Here is a 13,548-nt window from a genome sequence, read left to right on the forward strand (position 1 = left end):
ACCTGAGTGTTTATAAACTTCTTTCACAAGCAGAGACTCCAAAGAACAAGAAGATCCCATGACCTGGTCTGGTGCCTCTTGAAAGCAGAGGAAAGATTCCCAATCACATAAAAGGCTTTTGGATCAATCCCTGAGTGACTTGGTCAGTCACCCTGAGTGCCATTCACTGCACCCTCAAAACTGGGTTCTCTGCATATGAAGTGCAGGGGGGTTGGGGAGGTGAAATCCTCTCCTATCTTGGGGCCGGGACATAGGGCCCCAGCACAGCACAGACTGTGCACACTAAAGTCAGCCCCTCCCCCAGCTTGTGCCCTAGACCACTGGCTGCAGACCCCCTGCACCACTGGGATTCCTCTTCCATGGGGCACTGGGGTTGCTTCCCCTCCAGCAGCTCGTCCAATCCGTCCTCTTGCTGCCATGGCCTCACTGCTATTGGTAGTGTGTTCGCTCCAGCAGTGTCAGCATGTTTACATGCACCCCATCTGGGAATCACACCTCCCAGGTGCTGTGTAGATGAACACTCAATCAAACCAGGACATTCTTAGTGTAAGCAGGGTCTGTATGAGCTCTCCCCTGACACCTACTGATGAGCTAGGGAACAGCACTTTAGGAGCTGCCCTTGTTTGCATGGGCACACCCACCCTGCCTCAGTGCTCAGCATGATGGGACTGCTTTGCCCAAATAATCACTTTTGGCTGGCGTTGGATCACGAGTGTCCATTGTTCCTGGGAGCAGGGGCACTAAAGTGCTGTTATCCTTGTTCTGTGAATCAAGGGCACCAGAACTGTGCTTGGCATACCCTGATTGAGGGACTCACACTCACCGAAACAGCTGAAGACCAGTGGAGTTGACACAGGGTGGCACTACCTCACTGTTTCAGACTGGTAGCTCTGTTACTTGGTATCAGCAAAAACAAGGAGAAGTTCTTGTGTACCTTACAGACTAGCAAATTTCTTTGGCCATAAGCTTTCATGGGCTAAAACCCACTTCATAAGATGCATGGAGTGGAAAATACAGTAGGAAGAAAATATACACAGTATATGAAAAGATGAGAGTTGCCATACCCAGTGTAGGGGTCAGCTCTAATGAGACAATTCAATTAAAGTGGGCTATTATTAACAGGAGGAAAAATCACTTTTGCAGTGGTAATCAAGGTGGCCCATTTCAACCAGTTGACAAGAAGGTGTGAGTAACAGTAGGGGGAAATTAGTTTTTAGTTTTTGTAGTGACTCATCCACTCCCAGTCTTTATTCAGGCCTAATCTGATGACATCCAGTTCGCAAATTAAATCCAGTTCTGCAGAGTCTGTTTTTGAAGTTTTTTTTGTTGAAAAATTGTCACTACAAAACTCCTCACTCAGGGACGCAATCTGAGCAGGGATCCAGGTCCCTCCCAGAGCCAGGGTCAGATTCTCTCCCTAAGGACAAAGCCTGGCGGGAAAGTGAAGATCGGGGTCTCATCAAAAGCATGGATAAATGTCACAAACAAACCCAGATCCTGGTGGGGACCTGGTCCCTGAGCAGGCAGGTCACAGCAGAGGTGAGAGCGTCGAACTGACTCCCCCACTACTGCACAGCTCAGATTCCCCACTCAGGGCTACAGTTGATCTGTCCCTTCCTCGCCACAGACTATCTGGCCACCCCAAAGCCCAGTGTCACCCAGCTAACACTTGCACGTCCCACAGTGTCTCCCCTAGGTGAATCCCTTATAGCCCAGCACACAGGCCCAAGAATCAAATTGTTGGTGTCACTAAGCATAACCCTAAGTAACTTAAAAAGGTAAAAGGCAATAAGGGTATGGAGCCTTCCTGGTTTTAGGCCTCAGCAGACAAGAGTCCCTTCATGTTTGAACTTTAATCAACCTAAAAGGCCAGGTGTAACAGCCGTTATCAGTTGCAACAGTTCTAACTGGTCTAAAGCAGAAATAATGAGGCCTGTGCACCTTTAGCAGAAGGACAAGATAACTTGCAGAAGGAAAACTTACTAACGAGCTGCCACAGCCAAGATTACTTAATGCACCTGCGCTTACATAATTGCTACGGGGGGAGGGGGGGGAGGGAAGAAAGAAGAAAGAGAAAAAAAAACTCATAGAAAGGGAAAAGCCGCTTGTGTAGGGGTGCTGGATCTGAGGCATGTCAAGTCTCCCAGCACCGCTTTGAGCTCTCAAATAAACTTTGCTTGCTTCTCCACCCTGGTGTGTTTATTGGCGCTATGCACTCCAGGCACGAACCACTGTTGCTTGCCTCGGGCACCCTCTGTGCCTGCAACAGTTTTGGCATCCCTGGGTGGGCTTGAGGCTAAAATCAGCCTTGCCTGGACCCCTCTCAGTGGCCGGCAGATTGCTGCGATGACCGACGCCCAGCGCGCACCGGTGACTTCACCGGGGGCCTCGGCGGAGACGCAGTTCGACCGACCCCAGAGGGCACAACGGTGCAACGCGCTCGAGTAGTGGAGAAGCAGTTGAGGGTGACGGTGAGGAAGCGGTCCCTTGGATAAGGTAGGAACAGTCCAGTGGTCTGGATTTTTGCCTGTTAAGACCTGGGGACGCCCAGTGTCACCCTAGGATATGGGGCAGGGACAGAGTACAGGCAGGGCACGGTGTACACCCTTAGAATGCATTCTAGCGAATTGGGAAGTGTTTGGATCAGATCCACTAACTAAAAGCAAACTAAAAAGTTCTGTATAGTAGACTGGCCTCAATATCAACTAGAGGACCAGAAGGTGGCCACCGGAAGGATCACTTAATTATAACATGGTCCTCCAATTACTCCTGTTTTGTCAGCGAATGGGTAGCTTCTGAAGCTGTTTGTATGGAGAGCTCTTGTAAAAATCCCACACCGTAGCTCCTGTTCTTCCCCCTGTCTGGAGGAATGCAAGGATTCAAAAGCAGGTTAGGGATAGTGCAGGGACAAAGGAGGGACCTGTTTAGAAAGGGGAGACCCTATGTCCTAGTGCACTCTCTCCCTGTTGTAGCTAAAAAGCAAGATCAGATGCAGAATGGTACTGGGGGCCAGTGTGAGTGACTGTTACCGGAAGACGCCCAGATTACCCTCTGAAGCAAAAGCTCGTGACCCGGACTACTCTAATGCAAGCCCGCTAACTAGTGGATCTTTAGGAGATCCGACCCAAGGTGGGCTGACTCAGCCTGGCATCGTCCGGTGAGGAAGCTGCCTGGGTCTAGGAGTGTGTGTACCCATCTTCCCTTCCCCTTTCCTTTCCGTGTGGGCTACTGACAGTCTGGTCATCTCACTGGACGCAATCAGAGTAAGCGGCGCCGTCTCCCAGAGACTAGCCGATGCTCTTTGCTGAAGGGAGGTATAGGAGGGTCGTGGCCATCCTCGTTAGCCTCTCCTGTGTGAGTACCCTGTAGGGAAAAATCCTTAGTTTATGAGCCGCTAGTGCGGACAGGGCACCCTCCCTGTGTAAGTGGAAAATGGGGGGGGCAGTCTAAACATTGCATCTCACCCCCTAAGGGTACCCCAGCATATTACACATACGTACATTATGGTTCAACAACCTGCAGGTATTTAGAGAATTGGAATATTTACACACATGAAAATCCATCTAAACAATGCCCACTGGAAGGTACTTCAATCTAGATAAGATCATACATCTAAGAGGAGTGTTTAATCACCAAAAAGCCCTGACGCAGCGTGAGCAAATTTGTCTATTGAGGAAAGGAACGGGTTAATTTGAAATTCATCTTGGCCCAGGGATGGAAGGGGGGGGTTGCTCTGCGTTCAAGGTCAAGAATCAACGCAGACTATGCTAACTACAAAGAAAAACTGCTTTCGGCCCCAGCTGGCTGTGAAGGAAAAAAATTGACAAAAGCGAACCAAAGGCAATATAAGGTACAGAACTGAGATTACATTTGCAAACTTAACTGTCCAGTAAGATCCAAGAGTGTGCCTTTGTGACCCCAGATCCGGTGTGGCTTGGTGACACCAAAGAAGCCACAGGCAGCCGACCTGGACTGGAATCTCTGAAAGAGACACTGCAGGAGATTCCAGAGTGTAAAAGAACAGCCCTCCGAAGAGCAGAAGCATGTTGGAAATTCTCGACAAGCTGTATACAGGATAATCTCCCGTCCACCTCTCCCACTTCTCTGAACATTATACAGAGAAGTGGCCAGTCTGGACGTACGTGTGTGAGTATGAAAGGGGCTTCGGGCTTGGGGCATTAATGTTTTCCTGAGTGATGAGGGAGTGTTCCCAACGCACTCCGTTGTTGTTTTATTATTGGAGCTTTAAAAATTCAGTCATATGGTGTGTTTTCTTTATCTTCCCCCAATGATTCTGTAGTGTCAGCCTGATCACCTGACATGAGGGATAGATTGGTAACAGAAATTTGTCACAGTTTGGTGAGCAATTAAGAAGGGGGGAACCCTGCAGAATTTACACCATCTATTTGTTTTACCCTTGTTATTTTATGTTTGCTTTGCTTGGTACTGTTGGTGTTATATGTTGAGAACTGCATGAGTAAAAGTGAGTTCTAATAGGATAAGAAAACGCTATCTGGTTCTGGTTCTGTTCTGTTTAACTGGTTACTGTTGTTTTTCTGCTCTGTTCATTTGGGCATTAGGAGTGTGGGCAGAACTGAACCTCTCGTTCGTAATTCCTCGGAGTGGAAGCCATGGGTGCCAGGAAGCTCTGAGGTCGAATTGAGATCCTTCTGTCCGGTCCCCTGTAGTGGTCAGTGTATAGAAGTGGGAATACCTGGCTTAAACTGTAATTCCCTCTGCTCTCTGTGTAATTCTCTTTTCTGTTTAAGTGTCAGCAGACAGATGGGTCTCTGGGTAAACCCTCTAAAGGGGTTTGGATTATATATAAAGTAAATGGCCTTTGCCCAATGGGCCATGTGTTTTTATCCAGGTGGCAAGCCTCACAAGGGAGGACTCGGGTAGTCTTGTGAGTAACAATGTTTAAGGAAAGAGACCAGGAGGGGTGGGGGCTAGTTGAGAAGCCCACCCTCCTAGCTAAACTGGTAGTGGAACAAGTTGCTGCCCATGGAAGGGACGGTTCAGCGAGAAAAGCAGGATCGGGCCCAGGCGGGCAGGCGACAGAGAGATTGGAAAACGGGTTGGAAATACTTTGAGGGTGCAGTGGAAGGAAGGAGTCAGTAAGTGAAAGAATGGGGATTTCAAATACCCAGGACTTACTTGGAATGGTGATTTAAGTTGATAAAAGTGGCTGTTGGGAGACAAGCAAGTGATTTAAGGGAGAGTGAAAAGTTAACTCTGTAGTTGCTGGAGGGAACAGCAGTTGAACTTTGTAAAAATGCTAAAGAGGAAAGTTGATGGTGTCTGTGAAATGTTTGTAAATAAATTCAGGCAAAAAAAATTATTAGACTGCAATCATTTGATTTGGCTATGAATAATTTAGTTGAATTAGCTGAAAAATGTATATAGTGTTATGTAATTGAAAATCTGGGCTGCCTATGAAACTAATACAAGAAACTATGGGGTAATTCCTCTGTTTTGCCTGAAATCAACAAGGGTAATTTGTATATTTTAAGTGATGATTGACTGCCCAGAAGGGGTAGACCTCTGGTTTTTTGTCTTTCTGATAATCAGAGAAAACTGATGCCAGCTGAACAGCATTCAACGTACCATGCATTTACTGGCACAATAGAAATTAAGTTTTGTGTTCTATGTTCTGTCCTGTGGTGTTTGTCTTGTGGCCGGAATTTTTGTGTTTAATATTTTTATAAAATAGTCTAGTTTAAAATCAAACAAAAAGGTTAAATTAAAATGCAGATACTTGTTTTGTTCAACTTGGAATACAAAGTGTTTGAATAAATCAGGAGAATGTGATATACTAAAGTCTAAAGCATTTCCTTAAGTAAGGAAAAGAAACTTCATTGGCCAAGTTGTTAATTGCAAAAAATTGTTGTTAAAATTTGCATACCAACAGTCTTTGAAAGCAAAGACATGAAACGTTAACCCACTCCCCGTATTGTACACGGGATCCTTCTGGCTACCTCAGATTTCTAGCCAGAGGGCTGGGGATGGTGGGAAGCTATTGGACTAGAGGTTGTATTAAGTGAACTCCTCAAAGTGGGTGTGCTTGTCCTGGCTTGTTGCTCCAAAGTTCTGTAATAAGGTTATTTTAGTGGAAGGGTATATGTGGCATACATTAAATAATAAGATTATTGTACTGTATAATGATAATGTGTATGTCTTCATTGTTGGGAAAAAGGTGTATAAGTGAAAAGTGGAAGTTTCCTTTGTAGGTTAAAAGAAGCCAAAAAGGGGAAAAGGACAAAGAACAGAATGAGTTAACTGGAAAAAAAGAATTAGCTAGCAAGCTCAGGCTCTAGATAAGACACTGACTCCACTCAAGGACACTGCTCACAGTTAAGACTTGGCTAACAGCTAGGAAAAAGAGGGCTTGAATTTGCCCACGCAGCTATAAGGTTTGCAAAACACTGCCAGGCACTAACAAAATGTTAGGCTTCTTTTCTCACAGGTAAAGAAGCGCTACCCAAAGACCCTAGCAGCCCTGCCACTCCTTGGAATCAGGAAACTGGACTGATGTAAAGGTCTACCAATGAAAGACTGCTCTGGCTCCACGCTGGAAAGGCCCTTATTAAGTCCTGGTGACTACCAACATCGCTATGAAGTGCCAAAGACTGACTGCCTGTACCCATGATTTTCACTGCAAAAAGACCCCTCCACATCTGGAGAATTCTCCTACTGAAGATTAGCCTATTTCTCCTTCTAGCTCCACTGTGCCTTCTGGACAGCAGGGAAAAAGTACAAGGTGAAGTGCTAGTAACCTCTCCCTTGTCCACTGACAGATCTATTATGCCTTTGAATTTTTTAAAGAAAAAACAAAACCATTACAGGGTGATGTGCTAGTAACCTCTCCCCTGTAGGATGCTGCACCACGTCTGTTTTTGGGAAAGAAGAAGGAACACTCGCTCCACTGAAATTGCCAAAGTCCAGGAATTCCTGACTAGAAAGGACATTAAGAACCGACCCTGGTGAAGAAACAAAAAATTATACACTGGCGGGAGGACATTTGTGGGACCCATGCTTGGGAATGTGGTATTGATTGGGTTTTGGGGTTTATTCTACAGGCTGCACCCTGTGTTTTGGATAAATCCCTCAGCATGTATTGCTCTCATTAATTGGATTTTAAATAACAAGTACCCGAAGAGTTTCTTCTGCCACTAGAAATTTTACCCGTATTGAAATCATTCCAGTGACTAATAATGTAACACCCTCCTATGCTATTAATGTTAATGCCTTTTGACAGTACCTGAGAATAGTTAAATAACAGGTGTATTATAGTACTACACCAAGGAAAGATGGTATTGAATATAACTGAGGCTGGGAAGGCATTGCAGTGGGATCTAGTATGTGTAGGAATTCAGGATTTCCTGAATGACCAGCTGATGGCCATTCGGAGTGATCTTGAGAACCAGACTTGGCCCACTGCCCTAACAGATGCCTCAGGAATACCATCTGATCTGCGATTATGAAGACATACTTGGACACTTTCTGGGTGGAAGTGTGGCTTCACAGGGTGGGGTGTGCACCCTCATAGGGGATGAATGCTGTTCTTATGTCCCAGAAAACACACAGGATATTAACAAGCACATCCTGTCAGTCAAACAGGCTTTTGAACAGTGGAAAGCCCAGGAAAGGGAACCCGCTATTTCTGATTCCCTCTGGGGCTGGTTACTCTACCTGGGGAAACTAGGGGAAGGCATTGTTCACCTCCTGCTCACTGGGGTGGTGTTGTGTATCGTTACTCTTCTCTTGCTTGCTTGCAGTAAAGCACTTCAGCTCCCTAGAGCTTAATCATACGTTATTCTTTGAATGTGAGAACACTCAGCCAACAGTTTCTTGAGTATTCTCAAAGGAGGGAGTTGTTGGTGTCACTGGGCATAAATCTAGGTAGCTCGGGAGGGTGGAAGATCACGAGTGCCGATGAAGCGCTCCTGCTCAGGCCTCAATGAACCAATGTTCCTCCATGTTAAACACTTTGTGTAACCTAGTGTAACCTAATGTACTAATAGCTGCAAAAATGTAGTGTTAGCAGTTAGTTTTTGGTTGTAACAGCCAGTTCTCTGCTGTAATACATAGAAGCTAGGCTAAAGCACGCTCAAGGCCATTTTAAGATACTGTATACATGTCTCAGCAGCGGAGAGGGGGGAGGAAGGGGGAAGACAAAAGATTGAATGAGAAAAGATACTGCAGCTGGATGGGAAAGGAGGGAGGAGTGAGACATCAGCTAGTCAGCAAGAAAAAGTTTTGTAGTAAACACCTGGGATATAAAAGGCAGAAACTGCTTGTTTTAGGTGTGCAGGATTTGAGATTGTTTCTCCCTTGCACCTTATTTGAGCTCGAACAAACTTGGTTGTTTGCTTCTCCACCCTGGTGTGTTCATTGGCGCTAAGCACTCTGGGCAATGAACCGCTGTTGCTTGCCTCTGGCACCCTCAGTGCCTGCAACAGGTGGATGGCAGCCCCTCCTGTCACAATTTGCTACACCCGTCAAATGTCTATTTTATTTCTGGACACAAATGGAAACAAGATTTTTCTCATTTAAAAAATTATATTACATTAGAATGTGTTTTGTGCCCAAATTTAAAACAGATTTCACAGTTGTAGCTCGTTGTGATGGGAGCACTTCCATCTAGCAGAGCTTCTGCCTTTGGCCTATGGGGAACTGTGGATGTAGCGAATTGCGATAGTGCAGGGAAAAACCCAGCTGGGTGTCAGTAACTGCTACCAGCTGGGAATTGTGACAGGGAGCAGTTTGTAACAGGACCCCTGGCTCCACAGGAAAGGTCAGTATCTCCCTGGAGCAAGTGCTCTAAGTAAAGGTCTCAGGCCTGGGGCAGCCCCAAGGGCCACCACTGGGCTCTAGCTCAGGGAGGTCAGGCAGGAGCCAGGGACCTGCCCCGAGCCTGGGAGACCAACAGCAGGAACAGCAAACCCCAAACCACACACAGCTAATGGAGAGCTAGAGTCACACACCATGGGGCAGGGACAGGAAAACACACAGGACGCTGGTGTAAATCAGGAATAACCCAGTAGAGTCACTGTAACCCCTAAATCCTTTCCACAGTCATTGCTTCCAGGATACAGCCCCCTCCCCCCGCATTCTGTTGGTATGGTCCACGTCGCTTGTTCCTAAATGAGGAACTTTCTACTTATCTCCATTAATAAACATTTGGGGGAGCTGGGGTTGCACTTCTGGAGGAATCTGAGCCCCCTTTCCCTGACCCCTGTACCTATGCCAGGACACACAGGAGCCCTGTCCCTCTGGGGTTATCTGAGTCTATCTCAGTGCTTCTTATGCATGTGTTAGTGTCTGGGGCCCCAAACCCCCTGTTGTCCAGGAGGCCTTTTCTCTGCCTCCAGTATATTTACTGAGATGTGGGGGGCCCTGCCCTTCTAGGTGTTATCAATCCAATCCCCTCTCCCTGCTACCCCTCAAGTCAAGAGCTGGTGGGGCCAACCCTTCCTGGGGTGTCTGAGCCTCTCTCCAGTCCCCTCATGTGAGCTGGGATGTGAGGAGTCTTGTCTCTCTACAGAGATCAGAGCCCCTCTCTTTGCCCCCAGGTGAGCCAGCAGCTGGAGAATCCCTGGGAGCTAAGAATAGACATGCTGGGAACATGCATCAAGATCACACTGCTGAGGCCTGATCAACACTAGAAAATTCATATCCAGGGCTGGAATGAGCTCTCCCCGACATTTTTTGATGAGCTGGGGAAAGACTTGAGGAACAGACTGTGTTTTATATATGCCTGCTATGCCTAGGTGCACAGCAGAGGGAACTACTCTGCCAAAATGATCACTTTTGGCTGGTGCAGGGTTACACAAAACTCTAGTATTGAATGCAGGGAAATGGAATGTCATTAGCCCTATTTCATTAGCAAAGGGCAGCAGAGCTGTGCTTAGCCTGCCCTGACAGAGGTGAGTTACCCTCAACTGAACCTCACTTGCTAAGTAGAGATGCCAAATCCCTGTGAAAAGGAGACAGGGTGAGTACAGGTGTTCCTAAGGGCATGGCTACACTTGCAAATATCGAGCGCTTTGAGTTAAACCAGCCTTCGGAGACCACCACTGTCCGCCACACTGACAGCTGCAAGTGCACTGGCGTGGCCATATTTGCAGCAGTTGCAGTGGCATTGGGAGCGGTGCATTATAGGCTGCTATCCCACAGAGCACCTCTTCCCATTCTGGCGGTGTTGCTTGTGGGAAGGGGGCGGGTGGTGCAGGGCATTCTGGGTCTGGTCCCAATGCCCCATGATGCATCGCTTCACATCCCATCAATTTCTGTGCTTCCGTCCATTTTTGGGGCCATCTTTAAATGTTTTTTGTACTACATGCTCTGTCTTCCCTTTTGGTCTATGGGAATGAAGCCGCAACTGCTGAGGAATATGCTGACGAGTCTTGCCAGCACTTCACGTTTGGCAGTCGAGTTATTCCTTAAGATCCAAACTGACAGTAAGGACTCTGACGATATCGACTCGAGTAGCGCATACAACATGAGATTGCTTGTGGCATTCACGGACATGCTCAGCACTATGTGACGCTGCTTTTGGGCTCGGGAAACAAGCACTGAGTGGTGGGATCAAATCGTCATGCATTCTTCCAGATTGCAATAGCAACCCGCTTCTCCACCATCAGGGTAGCTTTCAATCTCGTGTCCTTGTGCTACACGGTGGGGGCGAGCTCCTCACACAGTCCCATGAAGGTGGTTGTTTTCATCCGAAAGTTCTGCAGCCACTGCTCATCATCCCAGACTTGCATGTCCATGTGATCCAAATGATAACTCTAGCCTGTGTTCTTACACATAGGTTGTTAAACCCTGGGAATTGCGGGGAGCAAATTTAATCGGGCTATATCCAGTACCACAGAAGCGATACCAGTTTGTACTAACAGCTACAGATGATTTTTCAAAAGAGGTAGAAGAATTACCAGTTAGAACTATGACAGCACATGAGGTGGAGAAGACATGGAAAATTATATATAAACATGCCTGTCCAGAGCAGACACTGGGAGATCTAGGTTCTGAACTGAATAATGAGGTAACAGTTTACATTTTCACTATATGGTCAATTACACAATCATGGCCGTGTGACAGGGGCTGTTAGCAGGTACAAACTGAGCCCTTTGGAAGCCAGCACCCTGGTCACTGAGAACATCCAGGGCACCGGGTGCAGTTAAAGGAGGAGGGACTGAGTAGTTTAGGTTTGGAAGGGCAGAGGGGATCACTTGCACCTGTAAGGAGCCTGATGAGGTCACTAGCTCAGAGCTGAGAAGAAAGCAGCAGTATAAAATTCTCAATTGGAGCAGGAAGGGGCTCCTTGTAACTGCTGCTATGTTGCGATGCATCAGAAAAAGTCATAAAGATCCTTGGTGGAAGTTCCCTGGCAGATTGCAGGCTGCTTCATTCACAGAGAGGTCTGCCAGCCAGGGGTTCCAGGAACTGATGGGGGAGCCCATTCAGAGTTAGAAATTTAAAAAGGAACATTGCCTGCAATCTCTTCATGAGACTTCATGCTGTAAATTGTGAGGGACAACACATTATTGTGTCTTGTCAGATAGTAAAAACCATGTTGTATATTAACCTATTTGCCAGCATATTTCCCCATGTAATAAGACAATAAGATTGGATAAGGGAACACAGTAATTACACATAATTCAGTGAGAACTAGGGAAAGGAACACAGATATTGCAGAAGGAAATTTTATGGAAAAATTATCTATTTTTAGATTAATATTTCCCTGTGTTAAAAATTAGGAAAAACACAAAGCTTCAGGAGTCCATGTCACCTAGACAACAGTAGACTGGATAAAAAGCACAAAAGACTCCATTAAAAGATAATTTGAAGGTATTTATTTTGAAATAATCAAGGTACGTTTAGGGCACTCTGCCATGGATGGCATATTGTGAATAAATCTTCAAAACTGAATTATTACATTGAAAATGTTCATAACACATCAAGTTTAAAACAAAAAGGAGTCCTAGAAATGCCATGTGATGTGCCTCCCCTCAAACTCTGCTCAGCTAGATCTTCAAGAAATTAGGTTCAAAGGCTAATTTCAAGGCATTAGATCAATCAGTCACTATTTTTACAGAGCTTTAGAGAAAGTGGTGGACAGAACCCAGAGGAATTGGGATGAATTTCCTGGAGAAACTTTCTTTTCTTTGTACTCTAAACCTCACATGACAACAAAAATATCACCCTTTCGACTGATCTAGGGCCAAGAAGAAAGGTTTGCCAAAAAACTTCACCAAATTTCATGTTATGTGTCATTAAGTGCCGGCGTCTTTAATACAGTTCAGTTAAGGTCTGATGATTGAGTAAAGGAATACAACCCCTTCTCTATTTCTTTATCAAACTACATTTGTTGTGTCCTTATGTAACCCTTCTGCCCCTCTGAGTTGGCAGCAACAAGGGCTGGGTTCAGTATCCAGGGGTTCCTTTTCAGTAACACAATGCATAACCGGCTCGAGCCCCCACCCAGTGACCTGGGACACTCACAAATCACACCCCCCTGGGCGCCTCTAGGAGGCAATACTTCCCCTCTCGCAAGCACAGAGTCTGAGTGTAGCAAAATCTTTTTAATAAAAGAAGGAATCAATGCAGCATCCCATTGGAGGAAACACCACAAACTGGGTTATAACACAACCATAAACAAAAACCCACCTCCAAGTACGTTTGGCACTGTCCTTTTTCCCCCTAGGGTTTTAAGTCCAATCACCCCAAGTCCAACAACCAAAAGTCTCTGGTCAATGCCACCCCAGAGTTCGAGAGTTTATCTGTAGAGGTCCCTCCCCCAGCCTGGGTAGAAAGGGGCACCTTACGTGGTCCGGGCCAACTGCCCTGCCTCTCCATGGGTTCTGCTTCCGCCTTCTCCACTAACTGCTCCGCTTCACCAGCTGCTTCACTCTGCTCCTCCAGCCGTCCTCAGAAACTGCTCCACTCCTCCCTGCAAACTGCTCGGCTCCGCTCACTCTGTGGGCCGCTCCACCCGTCCCACAGCTACTCCACTCTGCCAGCCGCTCCGCTGCCACCAGCTGTCCCGTGATCCGCTCCAGCCATCCCCACAACTGCTCCACTCCGCCAGCCGCTCTGTTCCACAGTATATCTTCAGGCTCCCCACTAGTTAGCACAGTACTCAGTGCTCTCAGCTCAGTAATTTTAGCTCTTTAGTGATTTCAACTCTTAGTGATCTCAGCTCTTAGTAGGGGAGCCCCAGGGCTAGTGCACCATTAGCCCAAAGTGAATTCAGCTCAGTTAACCTGTATTTAGATTCTTGAGGGAATAAAAAAAATCAACTCTGACATTACCACAGTGGAGAGAGGAGAGAGTGGAACTGGTGCCTCTGGCTCCACAAGGAGAACTGCACCACCAGGCACAGATACATGTCCACAGTCTCTCTCTCCATTCATTGGGTTTTGGAACCCATGTCCCTTGTCTAGCAAGTACCACCCAACTGAGGGTGAGTCTTTGTCACACAAACAGTCCCCACAGCTCAGGCAGTTCTGGGATAGGCTAGGCGTGTCCTATGCAAATACACTC

The sequence above is a fragment of the Gopherus flavomarginatus genome, chromosome 12 (assembly GCF_025201925.1).
Source record: "Gopherus flavomarginatus isolate rGopFla2 chromosome 12, rGopFla2.mat.asm, whole genome shotgun sequence".
In the NCBI taxonomy this organism is placed as follows: Eukaryota; Metazoa; Chordata; order Testudines; family Testudinidae; genus Gopherus; species Gopherus flavomarginatus.